We start from the raw sequence: 24,314 nt of genomic DNA on the forward strand, positions 1-24,314 counted from the left end.
GCTTTTCTCAGCTTTTCGGGCCACCCAGCATAAAGAGTAACATTTAGCCATCAGCAGTGGGTAGGTGGCTCATAATACATATATTTGTTGAACTGAAAACAGATTGCTAAAAGCCAGAAATTTACCCACATAACGGTAACAAAATATCACATATTTCAAATGTGATTATTTTCTACCAAATAATCTGCATTTTAAACTATCCTTATGGCATTATATTATCTCTTATACCCAAACTAAATAAAAATATTTTGTGAGAATACCCAAGGGGAAAGTTACTGTTATGATGACTTCATGTGTTGTTCCTGGAAGGCTGGTCTGTTCTATACTTAGTAACTCTGTGCAGTGCTGCTCAATAAGGCTTATTTGCCTCTCCTGCCTGGAGGGAATCATACCTGCCCCCGTTCCTTTACAGAGAAAACAAATGCCTGGAACAAGCTGGAATTTCCAGGAAAAACATCCAAGCTCAGTTCAAGCCCCTGTGGGATGACTGCACTGATGCCATCTTCAATGTGTCTTCCTTTCCCCCTCTGGCTGGCATGGCTCCTTGTCTGCTGCCTCACTGACTCTGCAGCTTTGCCTTGGAGAGCAGACTGCCTTTGTGAATGACTCGCTCAGGGAGCATGTGCAGGACGAGCCCAGAGCCTCCCTCCATGGGAACGTGAGAGGAGAAGCTGAAGAATGGGCTGAGAGCAGCAGCTGAATGGAACGGGTCATGCTGCTTCTTGAGGCTGAAAAGGCCAATCCTGTAAAGGAGTCGATGAGAGCACCTCATCGGGTTTCACCCCACAGGCCCTGTGTGTGCAGAGAGGGCTGGGAAAGACTGCTCTGCACGTGAGCGGGGGCAGTGAGACTCCGGGGCTGCTCTCCAGACACACTTATCCACTCATCTGTTTCATTCAATTTTATTTGTACAAAAGGTCGGTTGAGGCAACGGCAGACTAAGCCTTTAGAGACCATGGGCTATGCAAATAGAACCTTAATGGAAGATTAAATCAGCCGAGGTCCCCCTCAGTGCTTTTCCATTTGTGGGACTGGAGCTGGCAGTAGGAGGGGATGAATCACTCTTACTATATTTGAATGGCTTCTTTATAAAAATAGCAGGCACTATAATAAAGCAGCCCCAGAAATACCTAGTAACAAACAATAAAAATACCTTCCTATAAAGAGAATGAACATGATATTATGGTCATGGTTAAAAAGCAAGCATGATAAATCAAGGCACCAACTATGGGGGTCCTCTTTTTCTTTATCATCTGATGAAGAACCAAGACTTTCTTTACTTGGAAACTTCTGTTTATTATGATTACTACTCCAAAATAATTTCTAAATATGCAGTGAACTACTTCTCAACAATTATGTATTACCCAGCTAGCTTCATTATCTAGTATATTGATTTCCTTAAAAAATAAGATCTCAAAAGAGTTAAGATTATTTTTCTGTGGATTACAGGAGAAGTTAATGATCAGGAAGTCAGAGTAAATACTATATTATCCTTACACTGATTCAGATTTCACTAAAATATATTTAAATCATCAATCAGGAAGACTCAATATAATCATTTGTTTACCCCTCGAAAGGTATATTACTGTTGATTATTATGTCTTTAACATATAGCTTTATAATTGAGAGACAACTAGGGAATAAGCCTAGAGATTTTAAATTACCTTAAGATATTGCCAGTTTCCAAAAAAATGCACAGAAATATGTATGGCATATCTCTATTTCCTTGTTTTTAAATTAAGAAAAAATTTAACATTCAAAAATCAGTGGAAATCACCAGATTAATACAATAAAGATGATCATATGATGATCCCTATAGATGAAGATAAAGCATTTGACAAAATTCAATACCCAATCGCGACAACTCTAAGCAAACTAGGAATAGAAGAAAACTTCCTCAATTTGATAAAGGACACGTAACAAAAACCTACAGCTAACATCATATTTATTTAGTGAAAGACCAAATGTGTTCTCCCTAAGACTGGGAACGACAATTCAATTGTCTATTCAATATTATACTGGAGGTTCTAGATAAATCAGGAAAAAAGGCATAGAGATTGGAAAGGAAGAAGTAATATTGTATTTATTTGAAGACAACATGATTGTATTTGTAGAAAGTCCTAAGGAATCTACCAAAAAAACCTTATTAGAACTAAAGTGAATTTATCAAAGTCACAGGATACAACGACAGAACGAGGTAAAGTAACTTGAACAAAGCGACTCAAATAGTAATAGAGGAGCCAGAATTCAAACCCAGGTAGTCTGGCCCTGGAGCGTTCCTCTAAACTATTACTTATATGGTCACTTAATAATCAAGGTGTTACTATACACAGATACCCAAACACTAATGTCATTTCTCTTCTTCTATTCGATTACCAGTGGCTTCACCCTAAATTTTCGTGAAGGGGTAGAAAAAAATAAGATGTGAATCCTGAGTCCTCACTCTCTATATAAAAAGCATGAATGTTGATTGTCTAATAAAATCAAAGCTGTAGATCTAATCCTTATACGGGCTAGTGCATTTCACACTGGAAAGAACCTCACTAATACAGCCCAGATATATGTACCCTACCCAGCCCCTACCCAGATAAGTTGCACATGCTCAAGTTCAGTGCAGCTTATCTCTAATAGTAGAAAACAAAACTTGAAAGAGTACTATGATGCATCAGGACCATCATTCTTGTATGTGAAGGACAGCATGTTCACTGACAAATTCAAAAACAGAATTTTAAAAACTGGTGTAGACTTCAAAAGTAAGGCACCGATATCCATAAGACAAAGTAAAGACTGGTAGCATTTATGTCTTTAAAGAAGCAGCTTGGGTTATCATCAGGGACTTTACATATGGATTTTTAAGTAGTTATAATCAAAGTTGTACCAGAAATAGCATGAATAATAGGATAACTAGCATTGCTAAATTACAAGTATTTATTGAACCTACTATCAAATACTGAAGTCTTGAAATACAGCCAGTCTACCAACACTGGAGAGGGCATAGGCAGAGAAAACTACAGCAGGAGACTGAGGTAGCTTCGTCATGAGCTAAATCAAGGAAACTGCCAGCAAAGCAGATAAAATTATATGAACTTGGTGTAGCTGGAAAACAACCACAGAAAAACCACTCCGTGATAGCAATCTCAAATATGAAGGCTCTTTATGAAGATTGTAAGTTTAAAAGACAGAGCTGCAAACACTGTTAGGCTTTGCTAATAGTGACTACAACCTCAAACTAAAAGGTTTGCCTTTGAATGACAGGTGGTATGGTATTACGAATGTATCACGCTTTTTCGGTTAAATTGGCCTATATGGAAAATAATATACTGTCCTTATTGCCTTATTGTTGTTTTGTTCTACTCTATGTAAATTATGAACTTTAAATTCTTTTTCTAATGAAAGATACTGATTATCTATCCAACTCTGTCTTACAATGCCTCTTGTGGCCCAGAGTACATGATTGCAACATGAATGGCCCAAGGCTGTGTTTATAGCCTACTGACAACAGAATTATGGTGCTACTGAGGGGAATACAGTATGGCATTGTGAGAGGTAGCATGGTGTGGTGGAAAAACTTGAACAAGCCATTTGGTATCTCTGGATCTCAGCTTTTTCACTGAATACCTAATATGTAATACCTAAAACCCAAATTTATAGGGTTATTATGAAGATTAAATGAGATGCCTGGCACATGTAAGATGCTAAATAAATATGTGAGCATGTATACTTGCACATGTATTACCCCCGCCCCTGCCGCCATGCTCGCTAGCGTGCTCTCTTTCTCTCTCTCTCTCTCTCTCTCTCACACACACACACACACACACATGAAAGGTTAATAGTTGAGCTTGATTTATTGCCCATAACTTGGCTCAAGGATAGACTGTTGTAATTGGCTTCACTTATTTTCAGTGTGGCCAGCAAGGACTTCGAGAAAAATATTAATTCTGGGTCAGTAGTTGGTGGAGGGTTCCACAGTTTAAACACTGTTAGCGTTTTCTTTGTCTGACCTTCTCACTGTAGTTTTGATCTTTACCTCAATGGTTCCGACTGTTTCACTCCTTGTTTGAATATTGGGATAAGGCATGAAACTGAACATTTAAACACTGAAGACCATCGATAAAGAAGGAATTTAAACAGATAGTAGGGCAGTTAAAGGGCTTATTAAAGCCAAGACTGAGCTGGTTACAGCTCTGTACAACCATGGAACCTCAGTAAATCACCATCTGGGCAGCCTCAGCCCTATTTTGAAATTCCTTTTTGATTCCCTGCCATACTAATAACAATGCATTAGTCTCTAAATCCCCTAAACACTATTTTGATTTATCTAGATGTATGACTTTGTTACTTTAAATACAGATCTGCTTTTTAACTATCCAAAAACCATGTCTGAAGTGACAGAGTTTCTTTAAAGAAAGGAACCTACAATCAATATGTAAAGTCCCTAGAAAAGATGTTAGAGACTTTCACTTAAAAACTGGAGAAACAGGGACCCTCCTGCCTCAAAAAACTAAAAAACTGGACAAAATACATAAAGCAATGTCTTTCGGACACTGGTTGACAGACGATACAGGCCTGTGATCTAAGAAAAAAGAAACAAAGTGAGCCCTGAGATTGTGTCAGCTTATTGCCTGGAGGAGTTTCCAGGATGCATCGCAGGGACAGGGAACCCAAACAGAGCTCAGTGGTCTCACTGGGCTGAAGAGACTGAGATGAGAGATCCAGGAGGTCAAAATGGCTAGAATTTGTGAAACAGAGAACCACAGAGAAGGGTGCTGAACAGAGAGAAGGAGAAAGAGAGAGAGAGGCACACACTCCGCAGTTCTATTTATAGACAGGCCTCCATGGAGTCTTTGGCTAAGTACAGATTTGCACACACATGAGAGGAAACTACTCAACACTACTATAAAGGAGTTAGGAGAACAATTCCCAGAGTTCACACAGGGCTAGAAATAGTTTGTGTTCACATCGGTCAGAGTAGAAAGACCTTGTAATATTTAAGGAATTACATAGAATCTTCAGAAGGGTATTGTCATAGCAGTGGGAGCTATATTAGTCCTAGAATAAAGACTGCTTTGGACCCACCATAACAAAGCTTAAAAGCAATCCCTGAAAGGATCCAGCTGATTCCAGGTAACTTAACTACATTCCAAAGCAAAATATAGCAACCAAGAATATAAAATTAACAATGTCCAGTATCCAATAAAAAATTACCAGGCAGGAAAAGAAACTCATTAACCAGGAGAAAACAATATAAATAAAAGCATACCCAGAAATGACAAGGATGGAAGAACTAGCAGACAGGGATATTAAAACACCTTTAATAAATATGTTCCACACAAAGTAGAGGAAAACAAACATGAGGACAAGAGAAAGGAAATGTAAAAAAACTTAAACATCTGGAGGCTAAACTATAACATCTGAAATTACAAATACACTGAATTAGATTAACAATAGAATAGGAACTTCAGAAGAAAAGATCAGTAAACTTAAAGACACCATATTAGAAACTATCCAAAATGAAGCACAGACAGACATTAGACAGAATAAAAATGAACAAGGCATCAGTGGTCTGTGGGACAATATCAAGCAATATAACATTCATGAATTTGGAGTTTTTGAAGGAAAAGAGGAAGGAAGGGGAGGAAGGGGACAGAAAAAAATCTGGGGAGGAAGGGGACAGAAAAAAATTTTGAAGAAATAATGGCTACAATTTTTCCAAATTTGATGAAAATTATAAACCCACAGATCCAAGGAGCTCAAATCCAAGCAGAATAAATATGAAGAAAACAATTCCAAGGAACATCATAATCAAATTGCTGAAATGATAAAAAGAAAATCTTAAAAGCAGCCAGAGAAAAAAAACACATTACAGAGGACCAAAGATAAGAATTACAGCATATTTCTTATCATAAAGTATTCAAGCCAGTGGGCAATGAATAGACATCTTTAAAGCCCTAGAGGAAAAAAACCCGTCAACTGAGAATTCTTTACTCAGCAAAAATCTCTCTCAAAATGAAGGTAAAATAGAACTTTTAAAACAGAAAAACACTGAAAGAATTAATTCTGGCATACCTGCACTACCAAATATATTAAAAGAAGTTCTTTAGGCTAAAGGAAATTGATAAAAGATGGAAACACAAAGGAAAAAAAAAGGGTGTCCAAACAATAAATAAGTGGATAAATACAAAAGTCATGTTTTCTTATTTTGAAAAGTTAACTGATTATTTAACACAAAAATAACATATTAAATAAAATATATGATAATAGTGCAAAGGACAGGAGGGGAGAAATGGAAGTACATAGTTTTAAAGTTCTACCCTATACATAAAGTGATATAATATTATTTGAGGATAAACAAGGATCAGTTAAAGATGTATATCATAAACATGAAAGCAGGGCTTCCCTGATGGCGCAGTGGTTTAGAATCTGCCTGCTAATGCAGGGGACACGGGTTCGAGCCCTGGTCTGGGAAGATCCCACATGCCACGGAGCAACTAGGCCCGTGAGCCACAACTACTGAGCCTGCGCGTCTGGAGCCTGTGCTCCGCAACAAGAGAGGCCGCGATAGTGAAGAGGCCCGCGCACCGCGATGAAGAGTGGCCCCCACTTGCCGCAACTAGAGGAAGCCCTCGCACAGAAACGAAGACCCAACACAGCCAAAAATAAATATAATAAATAAATAAATAAAAGATTACTATTAAAAAAAAAACAAACATGAAAGCAACTACTAAAAAAAGATAAAACAAAGACATAGGCAATAAACCAATCATAAAGATATAATGAAGTCATAAATAAGAAATGTGAATAATCCAAACTTGGGCAAAAAACAGAAAAAAGGAACAAAGAACAGATGGAATAAATAGAAAACAAACAGCAAGATGGTCAATTTAAACCCAAACATATCAATAATTATAATAAATGTAAATTGTTTAAACATCCCAATTAAAAGGCAGCAATTTTCATACTGGATTAGAAAGGAAGACCCAACTAAATGCTTTCTAAAGGAAACCCACTTTAAAAATAAAGAGATATAGGTTGCTTCCATGACCTGGCTATTGTAAATAGTGCTGCAATGAACATTGGGGTGCATGTGTCTTTTTGAGTTATGGCTTTCTCTGGGTATATGCCCAGTAGTGGGATTGCTGGGTCATATGGTAATTCTATTTTTAGTTTTTTAAGGAACCTCTATACTGTTCTCCATAGTGGCTGTATCAATTTACATTCCCACCAACAGTGCAAGAGGGTTCTCTTTTCTCCACACCCTCTCCAGCATTTATTGTTTGTAGATTTTTTGATGATGGCCATTTGACAGACGAATGGATAAAGAAGCTGTGGTACATATATATATACAATGGAATATTACTCAGCCATAAAAAGGAACGAAATTGGGCCATTTGTAGAGACGTGGATGGACCTAGAGACTGTCATACAGAGTGAAGTAAGTCAGAAAGAGAAAACCAAATATCGTATATTAACGCATAAATGTGGAATCTAGAAAAATGGTACAGATGAACCCATTTGCAAGGCAGAAATAGAGACACAGACGTAGAGAACAAATGTATGGACACCAAGGGGGGAAAGGAGGGGGTTGGATGAATTGGGAGATTAGGATTGACATACATACACTAACTAATATGTATGAAATAGATAACTAATAAGAATCTGCTGTATAGCACAGGGAACTCCACTTCACTGTACAGTAGAAACTAACACAACATTGCAAAACAACTATACCCCAATTAAAAAAAAAGATATATATATACTTATATATATATTTACACACACACACACACACACACACACACACATATACATACATAGGTTAAAAGTAAAAGGATGGAAAAGATATATCATGTAAATAAAAACCATAGGAAAGCTGCAGTGACCAAATCAATACTGGGCAATGCAGACTTCAGAACAAAGAATATTACCAGGGAAAAAGAAGATTATTTTAAAGTGATTTCATCAAGAGGACCTACGATCCTAAATGTGTATACACTCAGCGTCAGAATTTCAAAACACATAATGCTAAAACTGATAGAACTAAAAAGAGGAAAAGAAAAATTTACAGTTTTAGAAATTTCAGTTCTCCTGTCCTAGTACTTGGTAAAACAAGTAGTCAGAAAAATTAATAAAGATATAGAAGTCTTGAACAACACTACTAGCCTATTTAGATAGATAGAACACTCCACCCAATGACAACAGAATACACATTCTGGACAATAAAATAAGTCTCAGTAAATCTCAAAGAATCAAAATCACACAAAGTATATTGTCTGAGCATAACAGAATTATACTTGAAATCAATAATAGAAAGCTATTGAGAAAATCTTATTATTTGGAAACAAAACAACACATTTCAAAGTAATCCATGGGTCAAAGAAGAAATCACAAGGGAAATTAGAAAATATTTTGAACCAAATGAAATGAAAAACATTTCATATCAAAATTTATAGGCTATAGCTGAAGCATTACTTGGAGGAAATTTTAGAGCATTAAATATCTATATTAGAAAAGAAGAAGGATCTCAAATTATTAATTTCAGCTTCTACCTTAACTAGAGTGGAAATCAATGAAATAGAAAGCAGAAAAACTATAGAGAAAAAATCAACAAAATGAAAAGCTTGTTCTTTGAAAAGATCAATAAAATGGATAAACCTCTAGTCAGACTGATGAGAAAAATAAAAGAGAGAAGGCACATTATCAATAATAGGAATGAAAGAGATTCTGCAGACATTAAAAGGATAATAAGGTAATATTATGAACAACTTTGTGACAATAAAGTAAACAACTTAGGGGAAATGGACAAATAACTTGAAAGACACAAGCTATTAGAGCTCATTCAAGAAAAAATAGATAACCTAAACAGCCCTTTATTTAGCAAAGAGCCTGAATCCTTGGTTTAAAATCTTTCCACAAAGCAAACTCCAGGCCCAGATGGTTTTATTGGTGAATTCTACTAAAGATTCAAGAAAGAAATAATACTAATTCTATACAAACTCTTCCAGAAAATAGAAAAAGGAAACTCTTACCTACTCTTTTATGAGACCAGAAGTACTCTAATACCAAAACCACACAGATATAAAGATATCTTTAATATCTTTTCTTTTTTAAAAAAGAAAAGATATTAAAGATAAAGGACAACACATGGAGGAAGACAAATGCAGTGAACACAGCAGAAAACATGGAGAGGAAGTGGCCAGGGGCTTGAAAAGGCTCTAGACATTGTTGAATGCCTCCCAAGTGCGAAGTGGACTTTTGGAGCTAGACTGCCTCGGTTCAGGTCCTAGACCCACTGCTTACTAGTTATATAACTTTGGTCAAGTTACCTAACTTTTCTGTGCTTCAAAGCTCCCATTTATAAATGGAGATAATGATAGAAACCTCCTCATGTGGTTGTTATGAAGACTGAATGAGTAAATACATTTCAAATGCTTATAATAGTGCCTCACACATAGTAAGCACTACACAAGGGTTTGCTGAAATTATTACTATCATACACGTTGTATTAGTTGGTTGCCACCTTTATTAAGTCATGATATTTGCCCTCAAAATGAACTAAGCAGTACAAGAGGTAACTATTCCCCTTATATTAATTCCCTGTGGCTGGCATAACAAATTACCACTCTGTAGCTTAAAACAACAGAAATTTATTGTCTCATAGTCCTGGAAGCCATAAGTTCAATATCAGTTTTACTGGGATAAAATCAAGGGGTTGGCAAGGTCACACCACTGGAAATTCTCAGGGAGAATCCATTCCTGGACACTTCCACTTTCTAGTGGCTGCCAGCTTTCCTTTGCTTGTGGTCGCATCACTCTAATCTCTGCTTCTGCGGCTGTTATCTCCTGTGTGTGTCAACTCTCCCTCTGCTTCTCTCTTATAAGGACATGTGTGATTGCATTTAGGGACCATTCAGATATACAGAATAATCCGTCCATGTCAAGATCATTAACTTAATCACACTTGCAAAGACCCTTTTTCCTTACAAGTATTGTTTATAGGTTCCAGGGATTAGGACCTAATTATCTTTGGGTAGCCATCATTCAGCCTGCTACACTCATCACCAGGGGTATATTGATCTTGTGTGGAAATACAACATAAACAACATTTTTAACAACATTGTTAATCAACTATACTACAATAAAAATTAAAAAAAAATTTTTTAGAAAGGACATTTAGTTCTTTCTACAACAAACCTGTTAGGATATGCAACTATATTACAAGGCACAATCCATCCACCTGGAGGTAGGTCCCAAAACTGTCAGCATAGCATCCACAGTGAACTATAACACCTCTATAACATAACATGCAAACTCAAACCTTTAAAATTATGATAAACATTACAGACTTTTTGCGGGGGGGGGAGGGGATGTTACTAGAAACTTATTGTGCCGTTTTGTGATCCAAATAAAATAGCTTATTAAAATGACTATTAAAAATCAAGAAAATTGGGAGAAACTAGATTTGATGATGATAGTTATGACTAAAGGAAGGTTGAAAATAATTGGCTCACTCTTAATGACCGTGGGTACCCCCTCTCAGACCCTGCACGTTTACCCTGCACTACACAGTAGTGAAGAACTTCGCTTCTGGAATCAGACAGGCCTGAGTTCGAGACCTGCCTCTATTCCGTATTAGTGATATGACGGTGGACGAATCATTTCACCCCTTGGAGCCAGTTTCTTCACCTGTAAAGTGGGAGTAATAAGAGTACCTGCCTCCTACAGTTGCTGTGAGGATTAAATAAGAACTCACATAATGTCCTAGCATGGATATTAGCATATGTAATAAGTACTCAGTAAATTATAATCGTAATTTATTATTATGTAATAAATACTATTTCTTATAAAACTCTATCTTCTATTCTATTACAAATAGAAATATCGTCTCATCTTCAATTTATACATTTTCAGGGGTAGAGGAGTTTTCCCTTTAGGGACGGTGATCTCATGGGTGAAAGGCCCTAACACCACAAAGAAAAAGCAAAGTCAATAATGCAATCTGCAATTCTGGTATGTACATCTTTGAGGAAACAAGAAAAGAAGAATGAAGAAAGTAAGGATTTTATAAGCCAGTAAAGGACAGGAAGTAGGGCCCAAAGAGTTTAATGTGTGACCAAGAGTGCTAACATACAGCACTTGAGGTTTGGGGGAAACAAGAGAAAGTTAAGAATTTAAATAGTGAAGTCTAAAAAAGGGATGTAATAGATTCATTTTCTACAGGAATTCATTAAATGATTGGAATTTTGCGCTCTGGAGAGATGAGAGGATTGAGAGGAAGGAGGTATGATGTAAATGATGATCATCAGTAAATGATGAAGAGTACAGACAAGATAAACACACACCAACTCCTTTTTACACCCCAGACACCAGCACTGGGACTGAGATGAAGTAGAAGATAGACCAGGAAAGCTCAAAACTCAAGAAAGCTTTGGTTCAGGACAAAGAAAACACTGCAAGCAATTCCAAGATACGGATGGCTGTTGATCTTACACCCCTAGCAGTTAGCCCAGTACCCTGCATGTCATCAATAAATCTGGGTTGAAGGAACAAATGTAAATGTACATATGCAATAGTAAAAGTACTGGCAGTAGAGGAGAAGCTGAGCTAGAGGTTCCCTTCTCATCCCAGGGTTCTGTCTCCTGTCTCACTCCTGTCCAAACCAGCCTCCACACTGGGGATGTGAGCCTCTGAAAAGAATCTGATCACGTTTCTCCTGAAATGCTTCAACAGCTCCCCATGGCCTCTGACACGAATTCCAAATTCCTTAGCCTGGAAACCAGCCTTCTGTGTTTGACGCTGACCTACTTTTCAGCCTGTTTCTGCCCCTGCCCGAGTCATACGTCATGCTCCCATCATGTGGGGTTACTGGAATCTCCCATGTGTACTATGCTCTCACACACACGCCCCACCTTTGCACATGCTGCCCCTCTTCTCTGAGGTGCTCTGTCTGCCTGAGGGACCCCTCGTCTCAAATGTATCTTTCTCCAGAAGGTGACACTTCTAAGCAGAGCTAAGTGATCCCCCCTCTAAGCTTTCAAAACACCTTGTCTATCCTTCTATTATGGCACTAAGTACAATACCATAATCGGTAGTTCCATGTCTGTCTTCCTTCATAAACTTCTGGGCCGCCAGGATTGGGATCGAGTCTTCTTCACATCCCTAGCTATTAGTATGTGGGTACAGAAGCTTTAAAAGTGTGTGTGGAAAAAATGAACAGATTTTAAAGACCAAAAGTAGAAATAAAGCTTAAATACTTGGGTGAACAAGGCATGGCAGGATACCAAAAGACACTTAGGGAACCTCTATGGGCAGGTCCATCCCTATAATTAGAAGCTTTTGTCTTGATGGCAGCTACAATACTTTCTAATTGTCCCTTGTCACCATGATCAGAGACAGATTTGGAGGCTGGATATACTACAGGCCTGACCCAGTAAGATGTTCCCTATCTTATATTATTCCCAACCAGTTCTCACACTCATTGTGCCTTTGAGAAAGCAACTGCGTCTTCATACACTTTCGTGTCACCATCTTCTGCGAAGTAACCCCTATTTCAAAATGCTCCAAAAGCCAAGTTCCTCTCTCATACTCTAATTCTCATTTTCTCTGTCTCTTACTAAGTAGAATGGGAATTTTCAGTGCTAAGTTAAGGACGAAAACAATCTGAGCCCAAACTTAGTGTACAACTTTAGGGAAGTTATCATACCTCTCTATATCTCAACAGTCTCCTGCTTGAACTATATCCAGGAGGTCACAGGAAATAGTAAAAGGTACTTACTGTGCACCTCACACCTATTAACCTGTTTAATTCTACAATCCTTCCAGGCAGGTACTATTATTATCTCCATACACACAAGAAGATGGAGCACAAAGAGGGTGAAGACTTGAAGAGGGCTGTGAAGGTCACAGCTAATGAGGGGTAGAGGCAGGGCGGGCTCTCCTGTCTGTGCTGTTAACCATGACCCTCTACTGCTTCTCTGCAGCCCAGTGAAAGGCACCGTGTACAGTACAAAACTCCAGTATATTCAAGTATAAAAGGAGACACTGAACAGTAGGCCTCGGGTATGGGACAGTGTTGCACATTTCAATCCAAATGCATTTTACAGCCAAGAATAGACCCTAAACCACCCACCATTTTTAGCTAAAGTCAGAAGGTCCTCTTGTGATCTGGGCCATCAAGGAGATGGATTTGTGGAGATGGATCTGTCCTTCACTGTACGACACCTACAATTTAGAGGACACTGTCACTAGATGACATCCACCTTGGGGTGTGGCTTTATGGATCAACGAGTTAGGTTTTTCTCAGGAGTGATCATCTGGGAATAGAGATGCGGCAGAAGATACAGTTGTGTTTATGCTTTTGCTACAGAATTTTATTCTTTAAAAAAGCATTAAATATTTAAGTCCATATCACCCTCCACTCAAAAAATTAATTTAGACAAAATTTAAGGAACATCCACTAGGTGCAGTACAATATCTTCATATTGTTCTCCATCTCTTATAAGCATATTCCCTGCTGGATAAATATTTGTTGAATGAATGAAAACTATTTCACAGACAGCTTCAGAGAAGCTCTGCATTTCCAGATGTTTCCTCAGAAGGAACGGGTGCCTTATAATAGTCATCTTTCCCCTAGAGAAAATATTCAGTCCCGCTTTAAGAAGGAGAACTTAACTCCTCAAGTCTCTAGAAAAGCCTAAAGCCACCTTTATCTGTACCCATGGTTTCTATGTCCTTCTCTTCCCCCATCAGAAAGAGAACACAGAAAGGTCAGGTTACATCGGTTTCCTGGGCCTGTACAAATTCCTGTGAGGTTCCCTCTTCTGTCAGGAAAAGTTTCCCTGGTAACCATATTTACACACTCACTTAATTCCCTCCCCTCCCTTGATTCGCCGGTTGGTATAAAAACTAATTTGCATTGAATTGCTGAAGCTTACAAGTTAATCAGTTGAACAGACTTACAAAATCTTGGAACTTGGCTTTTGGCCAAAACAGAATGTAATTCTCTTCAGTTCAAAACTTTTAAAATACATCAAATATGTATGCTGGATATTTCTGGCTATAGGTAAGGAAAAGAAGATTCTCCTAAAGGGCATCTGGCCAATATTATTAGTTAGGAAGATCAAGAGAGGAAGAGGTACCTTACTTAGTTCTGAGTTAAGCAAGATCAGCTGTGATAAGGTGCAGGAAGAGATGAGTCAAGGACCAACACAGAAAGTCTGGGCCCTGTGAAATGATGAACTCAGGCCTAAGATTCTGGGTGATCAGAGCGCAGGACCTGGGTAAAGGAATGGGATATGAATATCGAGAATGGAGCGTCATTAATTCATTCGCCAAGTACTTATTAAGCATCTAACAGTGCTTGGTGCTGGGAATATAGCAGTGGATAAGTCAGACCCAGATCCTGCTTACATAAAGATATTTAGCCAGTGTTGGCTTTGTTATTGAATCAAGTATCTTTGGGCTAGGGGCTCATTATATAATTTCCTACAAGGGCCAGGATTGGTTTCAGAGTATGGATGAAGCAGGGACTTACAGACAGGAACAAGCTCAAGAAGTCCTCCTTGGAGAAGGTAAGCTGGCAAGTCAAGAAGTCTTTGACTTCTACAATGTTTTCTTTACACCTTCAACAACCATGATACATGAGCTTCTAGATAGGGAGATGAAGGGTGTATTTATCGTAGGGCACAAAGCCAGTTACTTCACAGTATACGTATCTTTTCTAAAGAATAGAGTAAAAAGTATATAAAGGTACAAGCCATTCTTAAGTATATTCAACAACCATTTATTGAGTATCTGCTATGTTCAAGGAACGGTTTTAGGAATTGAAGCTATGGATAGGAAAAGACAGAGTCCTTAGCAATTACAACAATGTGGTAAGTGCTATAATGAGATGTTAAAGCGTAGCGGAAGATGAGAGAGGAAGGATACTAATTCATTAAAAGTGAGTTGGGAAAATGCTTCTGAGATGTAACACTTGAATCTTTTCTTTTTTAATCTATTTATCTTTTTATTTTATTTTATTTTATTTTTGGCTGCATTGGGTCTTTGTTGCGGTGCACAGGCTTCTCATCGCAGTGGCTTCTCTTGTTGCAGAGCAGGGGCTCTAGGTGCGTGGGCTTCAGTAGTTGTGGCACTTGGGCTCAGTAGTTGTGGCTCACAGGCTCTAGAGCACAGGCTCAGTAGTTGTGGCGCACGGGCTTAGTTGCTCCGCGGCATGTGAGATCTTCCCAGACCAGAGCTCAAACCCGTGTCCCCTGCATTGACAGGCAGACTCTCAACCACTGTGCCACCAGGGAAGCCCCGTAATACTTGAAGCTTAAAAGACACAGAAGTTTGTTGTTTTAAGCTGATAAATTTGATAATTTGTTCCATAGCAATAACTACTACAGTGCCTTATGGACGCTCTGCCAGCAGCACAAATAGAAGACCACAGAGAACACCTGGCTGTTTAGACGCTTTCATGATGTACACCATAGGGCATACTCTAAATCTCTTCATATTTTTAATCTCACATATTCTTAGGCTCACCAGATCCATGATGGGGGCAGAAAGTGAGAGTAAGCACTCTTATTCTGGGATGGGAATGACGTTGGTGATGGCAACACAAACTCAATCTTGCCTGATAACCTTTGCAAAGGAATCTAGGTTGGCTGGTGTTAGGACTTGGTCATGTGGTCAGCTAGTATCAAGTGGTGTCAGGACTTGGTCAGCACCTGGTCAAATGATTACTCAGAGAGACCCGGAGTGGGAGGAGCCTGGGGATGAGTAAATGCTATTTTTGAGAGAGCAATAACCATGAAAACCAGAAAAACTTAGTTTGTTGTCAGGTCCAAGTAGTGATTATAAAGCAAAAGTGAGAGACAATATCGAGAATTAAGTGCTTCTCGTTTTCATGATCCATACAGGTAGATGAAGGAATAGAATGGGCAAACAAGGGAAGTGGGACATGAACATTCAAGACAAATGTGGTGAACAGGGTCACATGGTTCAAACCTGCTGGATAGCCCCTGGTATGGGCACCAGTCTGGCTAAAAAGGCATCAGATCAGGGCAATTTGTATTATACCTGTTCAACCCCAATTTCTGTTTCAGTAGGTTGAGAAATGGTCTTCCTAGCTTCCTACCAATTGGGAACATCTGACTACACAAGAAATAGAAATTAACCATTTCTTACTTAAATTGGGAGTAACAACACAATCAGGACAGTAACTCTATCATATGATGGGTGAGTTTCCAGAAGCCATTCTGGGTAAATAATTCCTTGCCTCTTTATTCTCTATTCTTTTCATACTGGCTCTATACTTGAAATTCCAAATATCCCCCTTTTGCCCTTTATACCAGGAGTCCAAAATGAGAGGACAGGAAAATGTGATCATGTGCTATGACACAGCAAGGACTCTAGGCTATGCAACCAAAAGGAATTATACAGCACAAAATGTTTTCCCAGCTTTAGGAGGGAATATTGATACCTTCGGGTAGAACTGGTTCCATAATTTGTAGGGCCCAGTGCAAAATGAAACAGCAGGTCCCCTTGTTAAAAAAATTAAGAATTTCAAGACAGCAACAACAGAGCATTAAACTGAGTGTGGAGCCCTTATAAATGCAGGGCCCTGGGAGACTACAGAGGTCACATACCCATGAAGTTGGCCCTGTCTTCAGGGACAGTATAGTATGGTCCTTTCGTAGAGCTTGAGAGTCAGAGCTGGGTCCAAATTCCATCTTTGCCCCTCATTAATTATGTGAGCAGGGACTTCCCTGGTGGCGCACTGGTTAAGAATCTGCCTGTCAATGCAGGGGACACAGGTTTGATCCCTAGTCTGGGAAGATCCCACATGACGCGGAGCAACTAAGCCCATGTGCCACTACTACTGAGCCTGCGCTCTAGAGCCCGCGAGCCACAGCTCCTGGAGCCTGCGTGCCTAGAGCCTGTGCTCCGCAACAAGAGAAGCCACCGCAATGAGAAGCCCGCGCACCACAACGAAGAGTAGTCCTCGCTCGCTGCAACTAGAGAAAGCCCGTGCACAGCAATGAAGACCCAATGCAGCCAAAAATAAATAAATAAAATAAATTTATTAAAAAATTTATGCAATCATAGGCAGTTTATTTAGCCTCTCCATGCTTCCAAGAGGTTGTATGGCTGTAATCCAGTACTGTGAGGATTAAATGGGATAATGAATAGAATGTATACAAAGTGCTTAACACACAGTTAGCACTCCATAAATGGTAGCTATCTTATTACTGTTAAATGAAATGTGTGGGTACATCTCAAAGCAGTAAGTTTAAGAAATGGATTGCTGAACTGCTATCAAGGATATGAAAGAATGAGAATGATGTTTTAGGGCAACTAAATTAATGAAGCAGATAGGGAACAGCAAATCTTTTGCTTGACTGTTCCGCCTTCTCTAACCTCTTTCTTATTTCTCTCTTTTCCTTTTACTGCCAAACATACAAAGGGTGATCTACATGCTGTCTCCATTTCTTACCCGCATCTCATGCCCCCATCCTCTTTAATCTGGCATTTAATATCCCTATGGCCATCCCCTACGGAATTGAAGCTATTATTTTCAAAAAGTCACCATTGATCCCTGTTTACTAAATATAATGGACATTTCCCACTTTTTTCTGTAACATTTCATACTGCTGACCAATCCCTCTAGCTTGAAACCCTCTCTTCGCTTCACTTCTGCGATACCATACCCTCATGGCTAAGAGCATGTCTAATAGGCCTTGCATCTATCAGGTACATAAATAAATGGTCGTGAAGAGAATGCATTCGTTGGGTGAATAAATTAGATGGTTCTTCTGCTTCTCTGATATTCCTTACTTCTCACCATACTCACCCCATTTCTTCTTCCTACCTCCCTGCATATGGGCAATCTCCACTTTGCAGCCTTGGTCCTCTACACCTCTATTTCTATGCTGTTATACCACTAACAACTAAGTGGGAACTACGCTAATCTCATGGCTTCAATTATCACCTACGTATAAGACTCCCTGACTTCTCTCTTTTGAACACTAGGCCCACCCACCAGTTCCAAATATTTTGGGGATCCATCCACTTATAAATTCCAGTATCACCTCAAGAGATCTAGCACTTGGCTTTTCCTCTTCTCTCCCGAACTGGCTTTTCTTTCTGTCTGTCCTATTTCTGTTGATCTTGTCACAGATGTTCAAGGCTATATTTGATTCTTCCTGATTTCTTGTCCTCCATATCTATCAGTCAGAGTCCTGTTCATGTTTCCTTTATAATACTCATTGAACCTATCTCTTTCTATTTTCACTGCCATCACCCGAATTCAACCCCTTATCCCCTCATATCTAAACTATTCAAATAACCTGCTAATTGGTTGTACAGTTCTCTTTCTATCCCTACTTAAGTTTATTCTCCACATCGTTGTTGAGAATCTTCATAAAATACTACTTTTATAAGCGCACACTTCCCTAACCAAACATCTTCAGACTTTCCATCATACAGGATAAAGTCCTAACTCCTTAGTTCAGCATTTGATGCCTGTTAAAATCTGGCTTCAACCAACCCTTCCAATCTTACAACTTCTTTAGTTAAACCTGCTGATCTTGTCAGTTTTATCAACTGACCCCTGAAAACTTTCTTCCATATTCCGGTCCTGTGTTTTATGAACATTTTTTTTCCCATCTAGAAATCCCTCCCACTTTTCTTCTCTATGTAACAAAATCCACCATGTCTCTGAAAAAAGCCTTCCTTGATACTCATAGTCCACAATGATCTTTCTCTTTTTTCAACTCCTATAATATCATACGTTTAGCACTTTGAAAATTTACGGAAGAACTGCTTTACGTTGAATCCTCACAAGTATATGAAGTAGGTGGCATTATTACAGATGAAGAAACAAAGTCAAATAACATGCCCAAGTCACACAGCAAGTAACTGATAGAACTGGGATCTGAATCCTTGTTTAGCTAAGAATAATCCCTGGACTACACTACCTCTCTCATTTTCCTGTCTCTTCCAAAGCACAAATACAGCACAGTATTTACACACAAGCAGGTGCTCAGTAAACATGCTGGTTGAGAAGACTGCTTAAATAGCACCCGTGATTCTCCAGCATTTACGGAATTGTCAATCTCAGCAGAGCACATTAGGCATATCCCCCCACTGTCACGTTCTTTATGAGGCTTGAGTTCAAGATGGGGTATTTGCCAAAAATTCACCATGATCCATTCTAAAAATAAACTTTGGTTTAAGCAAAGCTAAAAGGCTGTTATCTGAATCAAACATTAGGTGAGTTTTGGGGATGAGGTCTACTTTACCACCTCTGGGCCCATCCTTGCTCTGTTTCCAAATGGTCAGGAAGTAAAAATAGGCTGGCTAAATTGATGGCTTATGAGGTAAAATGGACTATTTATAGTTCTAGAAGTGGAGGCTAAGGCAGCAGAACAGGATTTTCTTTGCTCTGGTAGCTAAGACCTCAGTAAAGGAAGCCTAGTAAAAGTGAATCATGAGTGGAAACTGGATCAAAAGACGATAATAGTAAGGAGGGAAAGAGAACAGAAAGAAGGAAGTACGGGAAATATTCTATTGAAGAGATGGTGCTGTCTTTTTCTGCAGTTGCTTTAAGCTGTCAGATCGAAGCCCGTCCTCCAGGGCTGGCACCACTAACAGCAAGTTCTATCATCTCTGCATGATTCATGGTCTCAGTCCCAAACTGCTTGTCCTGACCCATACCACAATCCAGATCCTTCCAGCTTCTGATCTCATTACTCATTTCTCAAGGTCTCACAAACTTGACCTCACAGATTTGACATTCAGCACGGCTTCCCTGGGTATGACCCATATTGCTCCCTTATTGTATGGTTTAGACTTGCCCTCCTGGGATGATGCCTCTGGCGTCACACCTATGCCCAGTTTTCCAGCCCTCTACCTTGGAGCTACAGCCGCATTTTCACTGGAAAATGTGGTGGGAATTAGAAAGTCTAGGTTACTTTATCGAGAAAGGAAAAAGGCCATGGCTGCACTATAAAGCCATTGCCTAGAGATACCATGCTCCTTAAGTGTCTGTATTCACAGTGTCCTCTGCTTTGGCTGCCCTTCCTGTTCTTCCCAATATTCTCTGCAAGGCAAACTCCTATTCATCCTTCAAGACCTTAAACATGTTCTTCTCTGGAAAGCCTTCCTGGATCCTCTCAGACAGCTAATTGTTCCCTCCTCTGTGCTTCTTTATGTACACATCTATCATGATGTTATCACTTTTACTGGCAATTTTATTTCTGTCTCTCCCACTACTTCTTTGAGGACAAGGACTAATTATCTTATTCATCTTTGCATCCCCAAGACATAGCAGAGTGCCTGGCAAACAGCAAGAGTTTGTTGTTGTGTGATAAAAGACATCAAGAGCAGGGCTTCCCTGGTGGCGCAGTGGTTGAGAATCTGCCTGCCAATGCAGGGGACACGGGTTCGAGCCCTGGTCTGGGAAGATCCCACATGCCACGGAGCAACTGGGCCCATGAGCCACAATTACTGAGCCTGCGCGTCTGGAGCCTGTGCTCCGCAACAAGAGAGGCCGCGATGGTGAGAGGCCCGCGCACCGCGATGAAGAGTGGTCCCCACTTGCCGCAACTAGAGAAAGCCCTCGCACAGAAACGAAGACTCAACACAGTCATAAATAAATAAAAGAACGTGAATTTCTTTAAAAAAAAAAAAAAGACATCAAGAGCAACATGAAAGTGAAATTTGCACTTCACTTGCAAAAATCAAATTGGTTCCTGGTACTTTGCATGTGTAACCACATTCTTCCTTGATTTAGAAGACAGGACTTTATACTCATAAAGGAAATTCTACTGATATCACTGGCACATTAGCCAGTTTTTCATCTGCACTGGTGATAGAAACATTCCCCCCCCACCCCACACACACTTCCGAGAAGCTCCCAGGGCAAGCTTAACATTAGTGGCACATGGCCCATCCTACCATTTCTATTGTAGTGAAAGCTAAATTACACTGTAAGCCTAAAGCTGCCACCAATCTTAGTGAATTGGTGGTGAGGGGGGTGGGTAATTAAAAGAACACACTTCTGTAGCAGACCTCGGAGGAGGATGAGGGAGAAAGATGAATTTAATCCTGGCCTTATAAAAAATTTGTTAGAAACTCACGCAAAACAGCCGCTTCCTCTGGACATGACAGACCCGATCCAGGTGTCCAGCAGTGACCTTTTCCCATGAGTGTCAGGTCATCACCCAGCACAGAAAACAAGGGGCCAGTGCCTTTCTTGGGCATCCCTCCTTCAGAAACCTGGCAAATCTTGGGGCCTGCCTTTCCTTTAGGGGATTGTCCGCTCCTCCCTGCACCGACAATCCCCAGGTCCCTTGGCTGGTGGCCCCCAAGCACCACTCTTGCCTTCGTCCCACCGGGGCCCCAGCTTGACTCCGGGTCAAAAGTGCCGGCGGCTGGGCTGTCAGGTCGCAGCTGGGGAGGGGGCGCCGAGGTCAGGCCCGACCCCTGGGTCTCCTCGCACTCTGTGGGATGCGCGGAGGAGACGCAGGCCGCGCAAGGCCACGGGCTGCTGAGGCTCGGGCCTCTGCGCGGGAGGGGCTCGGCGACCCGAGAAACAGCGCGAGTGCCGGTACTTCAGCAGCTACCCCGCAGCCTCCCGCAAGCCCTGGCCTCGGAGCTGCCCCGCAGCCCTAGCCGCGGCTGCGTCCCGGCCCCCGGGCGCGCTGCGGCCGGTCGCTCCGCCGGTCTGGGCTGCTCGGCCTCCACCGCGGATCCCGGGTCGGGCCGCCGCCGCCTGCCGGCCGGTGCCCACGGCAATGCCCCGCCCCGCGCGGCCCGGCCCGGCCGTGACAGCTGGGTGCCCAAAGGGTTAAGCCGGCAGAGCGGCGGCCCAAGTGCCCCGCGCGCTACCAGTCCGCCGCGAGCCGGCCCCAGCGCGCACGCGCCCGCCCGTTACCTGCGGTCGCGTTCGCGCTCCTCCTCCACCTGGCCGCTCTCTCCCGGGGGCCGCCCCTCAGCCCGCCCCCTCGGCTCGGCGCCGCGCACCCTGCTGGCTACTCGGCCAAAGCCCGGGGAGGAGGGGCGTGGGGGCGATTACCATATATTAGCATACCAGCGTGCATCACGTGGCATCTCCAGCCAATGGTCACTCTGGAAAGGCGGGGATTGGGCTGAACACGCCCAGGTGCTGCTCCGGGCCTGAACCGGTGGCCACGGCAACGGCTGGGAGGGCGGGGGAGTGGGGAGGCACAGAGCATCTACCCTACCTGAGCTCCTTGTGGAGGCATCCGCACGTTTCCCACCCTGCGGAAGGAGAGGGGCTGAATTTGGCTCCTCTCAGAAGGATTCAGATTCAGCAGACATTTATCGTGCATTTACCACGTGCCTAACACTTTTCTGCAGAATATGATTCTCGGGATAACCCTGTGATGTCAGTACTATTAACCCCACTTGATAGAAGCGAAAGAGGAGGCTCAGGGACGGTGGGTCACTCACCCAAAGTCACACAGCCACACTGAATGACAGAACTGGAGATCTGAGCCCATTTCTGACTTCAGGCCCCCGGACTCTCCTGAGTTATTTTCTCCAGCAGGGGTCTCCCAGCACCTCCTCACAATTCCAGGTGTACCAAGTAGCTGAGAAAATCCTTATAGAAACTTTGTACAGTGTTTTAGTGTTTCCTTACAATGACCTTTGAGGTTAGTAGGCAGAACAGTTACGACTAAATAGCAGATGAGGAGAAATGAGGCCCAGAGAGGTGATGGTGACCTGTCTTTGGTCAGACAGCTATTAAGAACTAGTGCTTAATTACTATGATTTACACTCAAGCTTGCTACTTTATAAACTTTTAAATTCAATCTTCTCAACATGATGGTATTGCTATGACCATTTTACACATTGAGAAACTGAGGCTTTGGGAAGTTAAGCAAATTGCCCAAGGTTACACAGCTAAGAAGTAGAAGATGAGGGTTCAAATCCAGGTTTATCTGGCTCCAAAGCTAGTCTCGTCGAGTCTCATTGTACCAGGTTCATTTAATTTAGACTTGGACTTCAGAACCCCTTCTCTAACAGAACTTTCTCTCCTCTCCTCTTAAGATGTGACCATGTTCTCTCTTAATCCTGCAAAATATCACATGACAGGTGATATGTGTTAAGGTCACAGAGGCTAAATATTAAAAGAAAATAGAGTCACCCCCGCAAGTGGGTTAAGGACACTATAATTCTCAGCTCTTCATTTTACCCCTAGAGATTTGATAGTTCGCCTAAGACTGAATTGTTTAAAAGCATAGGCATCTGCACTTAGACTTTCCTTCTGCTCCTTCCTTTAGTTTAGCTCAGTGGTTCTCTAATTATTGGACAAAATAATAATGCCTCAAACCAAATATACTAAACTTTATAGGCATTTTAAGGGATTAACAAATGTAATTTTTGCATATACGTACATTTCACCTTACTAGGCTGCCTTAAAACCCAATTTCCTTCTAAGTTGTGTTGTTGGGTGTTCAAGAGCCCAAACTTGGAGGCAGACCTAAATAGGTTAAAAACCTGACTTGGCTACTCACTAACTGTGTGAACTTGGGCAGGTTACGTCTCTGTGACTCAATGTCCTCATTTGTAAAATAGGATAGGAGTGGTGTGAGAATTAAATGGATTAGTATGTAAAAATTACTTCGCACAAGCCCTGGCTCAGAGGTAAAACCTCCATAATTGTTAGCTGTTATTGACACAGGAGCTTTCATAGGAACAGACAACCCATGTACAGAATTTCTCAAGGCTTCCTAGCTGGCTTTGGAATTCTGGAGCTGTCTCTCATCCCTTGTGGCATATTAAACAGCCTGTTGTGCTGGTGAAGGCTTGTTATCTCTCCAAATGACATCCTCTCTTCTTAGGATCATAAATAATTCCTTGACTCAAAGGAGCTGGTTTCTCCTGCACATCTCCTAGCACCAAATTACCGGACTGGCTCCTTGCAGAAGGGGATCTTGACAAACAGCGGAGCCATAAGTCAGGCTTCTTGAAACACTTTTATGAGCGCCTTAATGAAGGAGATGAGTGTCATCAGGAACTCGTCTCGTCCTTCCTGGCCACAGGAAATGAGCTCTTTGTGCTCAAAGGGTTTCCAAAGCTGAGACGCAAAGAGTTTTCAGGAAGTGGGCCAGAGATGAGAAGCTGTTGACTCAGAGAATCCCAGGGCTAAACAGCACCATCCTGCCATTCACCTTATATTGTCAAATTACTCAGGGCTTATTGCAGCAATAGCACCAAAGGGTGGCATGTGGGGGCGGGTGTTAATCCTCTCCCCTTTCTCCCATCCACACACTTCAACAGCCATTCTACCACCACCCTGA

General features: G+C 41.1%; 1 protein-coding gene across 4 annotated transcripts in view; it reads right to left on the bottom strand.

Moving 5' to 3' along the window:
* PHC2 (polyhomeotic homolog 2) overlaps positions 1 to 22,005 on the bottom strand; it is a 102,990-nt gene extending 80,985 nt beyond the window's left edge. For 2 of the 4 annotated variants that reach the window (XM_036843732.1, XM_036843716.1), the window contains exon 1: positions 21,126 to 21,291. The gene's annotated coding sequence lies outside the window, so the exon portion shown is untranslated. Of the gene's footprint in view, positions 1 to 21,125; positions 21,292 to 21,922 lie in introns of those variants that run through there. The other 2 variants (XM_036843724.1, XM_036843739.1) reach the window with 2 other exon arrangements.
* Between the last annotated feature and the right edge of the window lie 2,309 nt (positions 22,006 to 24,314).

Source organism: Balaenoptera musculus, chromosome 1 (assembly GCF_009873245.2).
Source record: "Balaenoptera musculus isolate JJ_BM4_2016_0621 chromosome 1, mBalMus1.pri.v3, whole genome shotgun sequence".
In the NCBI taxonomy this organism is placed as follows: Eukaryota; Metazoa; Chordata; class Mammalia; order Artiodactyla; family Balaenopteridae; genus Balaenoptera; species Balaenoptera musculus.